This window comes from Diabrotica undecimpunctata, chromosome 3, assembly GCF_040954645.1.
Source record: "Diabrotica undecimpunctata isolate CICGRU chromosome 3, icDiaUnde3, whole genome shotgun sequence".
Taxonomy (NCBI): Eukaryota; Metazoa; Arthropoda; class Insecta; order Coleoptera; family Chrysomelidae; genus Diabrotica; species Diabrotica undecimpunctata.
The window spans coordinates 95901625-95910032 of NC_092805.1; positions in this window are offsets into that span (position 1 = coordinate 95901625).

Genomic DNA, 8408 nt, shown 5'->3' on the forward strand with positions numbered 1-8408 from the left:
GAGGTTTAATGAAAAAAAGACACTCTTTTTGCTAATGCATTTTTTTCCACTTTTATGGGTCGCAACAGGTTTATGGTCATACTGCGTTGTTTGCATTTTAGTAAAAATCCAGAAGAGAAAGAAACTCCAGAAGTACCTGAAGACAGAATATATAAAATTAGATCGATGATTAACTTTTTTAATAAGAGAATGGAAGAAGTTTATTATCCTGATCGTAATTTGAGCTTAGATTAGTCAATATTATTATACAGAGGACGACTTAATTTTAGACAATACTTAAAAAACAAAAAGCATAAATATATAATTAAGTTGTATATGTTAACCGAACCAAATGGTCTAATTTTAAAATTTTTGGTTTATTCTGGAATGTTTGACGATTTAGGTGGAAAGGGACATGCCAATAAAGTGATTTTGCACCTTTTAGAAAGAAAACTAAATGTAGGCCATCGCATTTACATGGACAATTTTTACAAAAGCTTTGATTTAGTCAAAAATTTGCTTGAATTTTTAACTTACTGCACAGCAACTGCAACGAATTGACCGTATAAATAATCCTGCAGAAGTAAAACAAGAAAAACCTGCTAAAGTTACAATTGTCCGTTGCTAAAAAGCGGTATTAGTTGGCAAATGGAAGGATAAAAGAGACGTTTACTATATACTCGTAACAACAGAATGTCAAAATACCTTACAACAAGAGCCTATTATATGATATAATAAAAATATGTCTGGTATTGGCCGATAAGACCAGATGCTTGCCTATTATCCGTGTCAACGAAAAACTGTACGATGGCCAACAAAAATAGTTATACGTAATATGCAGATAATTGATATAAATGCCCCATACTATACAACAAGTATTATGGAAAAAAGTTGGTCTTTACGAATTTCGTTTAGAACTTGTTAGATCACTTTTAAAAATTAATAATTTTGAAACCAAACATGTTACAAAAGATCACCTAGTAATAAAACGAGAAGTAAAAGATCTAAAGGGAAAAGTGATGATAAAACGCTGTAAAACTTGCAGCGAAAGAAATATCCATAAAGATACAATAATTGAATCCAAAACCTGTCCTGATACCCCTGGATTTTGTCTGGATTGCTGTCAAATATCCCACATTTAAACCTTAGGTTTGTTTATGTATATGCATATATATATATATATATATATATATATATATATATATATATATATATATATATACAACATATTTTATGTTATTTTGTATTTCTTGTTTTATTTTGTATTAGTAAATAAATGTTCCTATTAAAACTGATTTTTATCAAAATTATTTACAAAACACACCAGCGCGTCGTACGGCGTCTGTATACAAAAGTAGAGCCGACCGCCAGTGATGCTCTGGTGCGTTCACCACCAACCCTTATTGTATATATATATATATATAATATATATATATATATATAATATATATATATATATATATATATATATATATATATATATATATATATATATATATATATATATATGTATGTGTGTGTATTTAGTTTAAAAATACTTACTCTATTCAAACTTTTCCACAAACTAATAAATAAATCTATGTATCAAACATAGTAAGCGGCTCTTGGTGAAAACGTACCCAGAATAGATCGGCAGTTAACGTGTTAACTAGATATCGTTAGAAGATATCATTCACTTACTGAATTTGTAAGAATCCATTGGTTAGGGACAAGATGTGGTTAAATACCAACCAGTAAAATATGTGTACGTAAAGAAGTATTCTGAATATATAAATATATTTCAGAAATAATCACTCACATACAATTTTTTGTCATTATCTATGACACGTATTAAAAATAAATGGGCCACTGAAAAAAGGGCATGAGAAGAACTATATCAACTCGCCAAATTCTTGGTCAGACAATCCAGATTTCCAAACCATCAAAAACCTCTCACGTCTCCTAAAAGGCTTGGCTCTCCATATAACCAGCTGACTCTGGAATTAGTACGTTTTCAGCAGTTACTGGCAAATGCCAGCAAATGGCATGCTAGTGTAAAATATATATAAATATAAATGTATTACAAAAATGTTATAGTGAAATTACCTACAAATTAAAAGTTAACATATAACGAATGCTACATGTTTATAATCAATTCTAAATCAAAATATATAAAAAAAATCCAAATATGCAAAATAAGTATATTACTTTAAATTTTTCCAAATACTTTATAACAATATTGTTCTGAAGCTATTTTCTTGTGGCATTTTAAATTAATTACTATTTAAATGGGAATAAGCCACAATTAAAGGTTAAAATACGTTTATTGACGTTTCAATTTCCACTTCGGAAACGGTTCTCAAAATACAAACATTAGTAAATTAAACAAATTTTGTTTTTTTTCTTTTTTTTTTTTCTTCTAAAAAAAAATAAAATTTGTTTAATTTACTAATGTTTGTATTTTGAGAACGATTTCCGAAGTGGAAATTGAAACGTCAATAAACGTATTTTAACCTTTAATTGTGGGTTATTGCCATTTAAATAGTAATTACTTTATAACAAATTAGACTTATTAATCAACCATTAGATTAGAATTAAGATATTTGTGCCGAGCAAATATATGTCTTCGTAAATTATCTTTTCTGGTTGTCCTATAGTTACATTCAGGGCAAAGTATATTTTTTATTTTAGAACCACATTCAATCGTATGTCTTCTTAAGTTCCGTTTACTAGTATAGGCCTTTCCACAATGACAATTATATAGCGTCCGTTTGGTAGCTAAAATAATAACATTTTTTAATAAAAAAAATGTCTTTCTAGTTTGGTTGGGAATTAGTTATAATTGTAAATAAATTTTACCGCTCCACTAATATTAAAAAAAAGGGATATTGAATAAATTTAATAAAAGTATAAATAATTAAAGATACTATACTATTCTAATTGGGACAAATAAAAAACAATATTTTTTAAAACCTTAGTGTTTAATCATTATATACCATAGGTAGACTGAAAAATCTATATATTAGTACGAAATATGTCCTCATTTTGCAGAAATTATCTCTATCTAAAAGTCTTGATATTGACTCCACTAGCTTAGCGCACATTGTGATGACTATCATTGTAGAACCACATTTTTTCTTTTGTATTGCAATTAATCTTAGCTAAATGTTTCTTGAGAATATGTCATAGGTTCTAAATAGTCTTCTATAGTTAAGTATATATAATAATTCTTAATAGTTAAATAGGATTTAGGTCTGGTGAATTACTAGGTCAACTAAGCACTTGTCCAGAGGCCATGTCATGTTGAAATGTTCCTTCAAATTTTTCCATAAATGAAACAATCTTTCTGCGTAATATTTCAATCTATTTGGCAGAACTGATTATGCATTTAAAAGGAACTATGCTTCCAGTGCCATTTGTTGTAAAAAAACCCCAAAACATATGTTTAAAAGGGTATTTTACAGACTGTTAGATATGAACTCATTCGTCAGGGGTTCACCTGTACTTTACCTAATATCCCTGCACAAATAAATGTCATTCATCAATGAAAATCACCTTTTTTTCAGCCGTTACGAGTCCATGATCAATGTTTTTTGGTCCACTCTAAGCATATTTCCATAATTTTCTGTGTTACAAATTGTTTTTTCTTCGCGTTTCTTGCCGTCCGGCCCAGTTCTAGAACCATTCTGCGTTCAGTTGAGGTACTCACTTTAATATCATAATTCAGTAAATAATTCTAAGGCATGTGCTTGTTTTTTTGGATTTAGATTGCTATTTCTTATTAGAATTTTATCAGTTTTTGTAGTTGTTTTCCGTTCGCGTCTACATTTTAATCTCAAACATCAAATGTCACATAAATGAAACGTTTTGTGTAAAATATATAAATGTTTTATGTAAAATGGTAAATTCATTTAAACTAAAAAATGGCGGATGACTAGTGATGACTAGCAGATAATACTTGAACTAGACAGACAGTAATCTAGATTCCTTCGACGTAATGTGTGATGTCAACTCACATCGTATATTTCAACTCTTTGGTATATTAATTTGCATATACCTATAGTCATGGCCTTATACTGAGACTACTGTGATCTTATAAAATTTTCTAGACTAACAAGAGTTAAAATTATTCACATAAAGATTTAGATTATTATTCTCCACAGAATAATTATAATAATAGAATATATAATAGAAGAAACTAAACTACTTATAGGTTTAACGGGAACATATACGTAAATCTATAAATTTAAGTTATAATGTTGTATAATAATTTATATAGTAGCAAGTAAGCCGGTAATATGGTCTCTTATAACGAAATGTTACATTTACGCCAATATTATCTCTCGGACTACAAGCCATCGAATTAACTACTTTCTCCCGAACTATAAGCAATCGAATGAACTCGGTTTATAACACCATATCTTGTTGATGCGCAGTTCTGAGAAGATCGTCTGGCTGCGTAAAGTGTCTGGGGAATCCGAGATAACTCACTGGTCGTATAATATAAAAGTGGGATTGTTTGGCGCAGAGAATGGCGCTCCACGCTCAGTAAAAACTAAATCGAAAAACTAGGAAAATAATATTGAACATACAAATAGTTCTGATACAATTCATAAATCCGTAGTTAACGAACAAACGTGTTAAGTCCAAAAAGGTTGTTTCCATATTAAATATATATTATATCTTAAAAGATTATACATACTTAGGTAATTTTATTTTTTATTTTTGTTTAAATAACATACAACTATTTTAAACAATAATATACTAACTATATTACGTGTATATATATATATATATATATATATATATATATATATATATATATATATATATATATTGATATGCTTGGTGTGTATAGAAAATAATTTATAAGTTACACTACTAGATAATATTAGATATTAAAAGTATTTGGTTATTTTAATAAGTTATATACTAGAAAATTTTATAAAAATTATTTATGTGAGGGCATTTTTAAGAAATTAGCATATAATAATTGTAAAAAGTTGTATTTTAATAATTATAATATTGTAGATATATTTATGTGAGCCATGTGACTAGGCAACCAGATATACATACTCTGAAGTGACATTTAAGGAATGGTTGTGAATATAAAGTGGGGTTATAATAATAAAATGTGTAGTTTATTAAATTAGAATGTTAAGTTAATGATTTAAGTGTATATTCTGATCTGAAAAGCCTAAATGTCAACAAAATTATCAATAGAAAATTAACAAATTCTCCAGAATGCAGAATTTGACCTTTGTTTACGGTGGAACATTCTGGATTAATGGTTATGTCTGTGGATCGAACATATACTGTTTCCAGAAAATTCAGACATGTATTTAATAGAACAAATGGTACATGATTTCTTACCAGATGATTCTGGAACATCCAAAAAGATATAAATACCCGGTGATTTGGATTCAAGAAGTCAGTCAGAAAGTTTAGTAAGAAAGTCCATTCAGTTAGTCAATCAGTTATGAGTTACAGTTACTATGATGGCCAGTTTTAATATGAAAATTAGTTAGAGGCAGTCAATCAGTTACAATTGTTCAATATAGTGAGTTAAATCAAGATTAAGAAACAGTATACCTAAAGAAAATATTATTGAAGATTAAAAATTATGTTATGTATAAATGATGATAATGGAAGAAGTATTCATTGAATATTAAAATTAAATAATATTTTTGGTGATTGGATATTGATATATTGAAAAGAAGAATAAAAATAAATGCTGTTTGCTGGTTTGCTTGGTGGTTTATAAATGCGGTGAAGAAAAATATCTTAAATTGGTGGAAGCTGATAATTGGAAAAAGTAATTTCACAAAAACAAGGATAACCGAAGCTGAGAAGAAGACATTTGAGTGGTGATTATAATCTATATAGTGGAAAACAGTTCATTTAGGCATTCAGTGACAGAAAGGTACAAAATTTTGTTAATATAATTTAGTTAGTGTCATAACAATTTCAATTTTGAAGATAGTTTGTTTAAATTTTACATTGTCTATAGAATTTAATTAGTTTCATAAGAATTTTAATTTAAAGATAGTTTATTTTAAATTTACATTGGCTAGGTTAGATATATATATGTGTGTTTCATAATAGATATAATAAAGATAATTTAAAAAAGTACTTACAAACTAATTCTTTGAGAACCGCGATAAAAACCCTATATTATTAAAAAATACTCATTGCTCATCATTCACAATATATATATATATATATATATATATATATATATATATATATATATATATATATATATATATATACATGATGACATAATTATAAATCTTCCAGTATTTTACAACCAAGATGGGTGTGTCGCGCTAATACGTGTCTTCGTAGTGTATCTTTTCTAGTGGTTCGGTAGTTACATACAGGGCAATACACATTGAGCATTTTAGTGCCACATTCTTTGGTGTGTCTTTTCAGGTTCTTTTTGACAGTGTACGATTTTCCACATTGACAGTGATAAAGCGTTGGTTTGACACCTAAAAATTATTAACATTTGTAAAATAAAAAATTGAGGTAAAATGTAGGGGAACATGCTGTACCTGGGGACGGTTGTACCTAGGGACAGGCTAAATTAACGCCAAACAAAATATCAGACAAACCTTAGATTTACAGAACATATCGGCAACAGGACAAAGGCAAATAGGAGGAATGACATCTGGAGAAAGAGGTGTTCTAGTTACTGTGATATGTTGTATTAATGCTGCTGGAAATACTGTGCCGCCTTTATTTGTGTTTCGGAGAGTGAATTTTAAAAGTCACATATTGAAAGGGGCACCACCTGGAGCAATGGGAGCTGCAAATCCAATTGGATGGTCCAATGAAGATGTATTTTTTAAATTCCTAGAACAATTTATATCGCATGTTAAACCTACATTGCAGGATAAGGTTATTTTATTGTTATATAACCACGAAAGCCATGTTTCCATACCTACTATTAACTTTGCAAAACGTTCGGTCATTTTAGTTATTTTTCATCCCCATACATCACACCAATTGCAACCTCTCGATTTATCTGTTTTTGGACCCTTTAAGTCTTTCTACAATAATGCAATGACTAATTTAATGAGTTTTCCTGGTAACGCAGGAAAACCGGTTACCATTTACGACGTAGCAGAGTTGGCAAATACGACATACTTGAAGGCATTTAGTCCAAACAATATAACCTTAAACAGTGATATTTTTACTGAACAAGACTTTTTGCCATCTAACATAACCGATCGAGAGGATCCACATTTACACAACTCTTTATCAACCCTTCCTGCTTATTCTGACCCAGATCCATCGCACTGTGATACTTCCGAAACAGACCCTAAGCCTTCATGTTCTGGTTTAACGTCATCTTCCACACCAGAAGCTAAGTTGGATTTTCAAGAACCAATTCCTGTTATGTCAAGTTTTATTTCACCATATGAGGTTCGTCCCATTCCAAAAGCTTTACCGTGCAAAGGGAACGTTTCTAAGGGACGCAAAAAAGGAAGGTCTCGCATTCTTACCGACACCCCAGAATTTAATGAAATAAAAGAAAGTAAGAAAGGCAGTATGGAAAAGAAGCCCAAAAAAAAAACTGCAAAAAAAAACAAAAAAAAGTAAAATGTAAGTTAAATATTGAAGAAACGTCGTCAGAAGAAGATCAAATCGATTTTGAGATTAGAAGTGACAGCAGTAATTGTAATGATAATTCTTTGTCAGAGTTAGAAATTGATTCCATTTAATTTACTCTAGACGATCTTTAGAAAGGTGATTTCATTTTGGTGCACTTAAAAGGGAAAAAGCATTAAGGATATTTTGTAGCCGCAAGATCAGGAAAAGTGGACGAAACAGAGTTCCAAATAAAATATTTAAAGAAAGCTCATTTCTTTGTACATGGCTATACATTTACGGTTGAGGATGAAAAGGAATATACAACTAACATCAGCGATTTTCTACAAATACTTCCTCAACCACGTACAGCAGGTTCATCCTCTCGACAATCAAACACATTTATCTTTTAAATATCTTTTGATAAAATTAATTTAGGGTAGTCTGTATATTATTAGCAGCTTATATGTTCAATAAAATTTTCACGAATATTAGGAAGTATTTCTTATTACATTAAAATCTGGTTGTACAGGTACTTCAACTCGTGTTCCTAGGTACAACTCTTCGTGTCCGTAGGAACAACCGACCGGTTGTTCTTAAAGACACGTACATACATACAAAAAAAGTAATAAAATGGGTAGAAATATATAAGTTGAAAAATTGGCATTTTCGAATTAGCTTTACAAACGTATGATCAACTGTCCAGATTTTATTATTTTTTAATATCCTTATTTGTCTAATTTATAAAAATCAAATTGTAAAAATGTTCCTATACAGTGAGGTTTTAAAGTAACGGATAAATTTCTTTTATACAATATTATGTATAAAAAAAGAAAAAAAAATTCTTTGTTGTA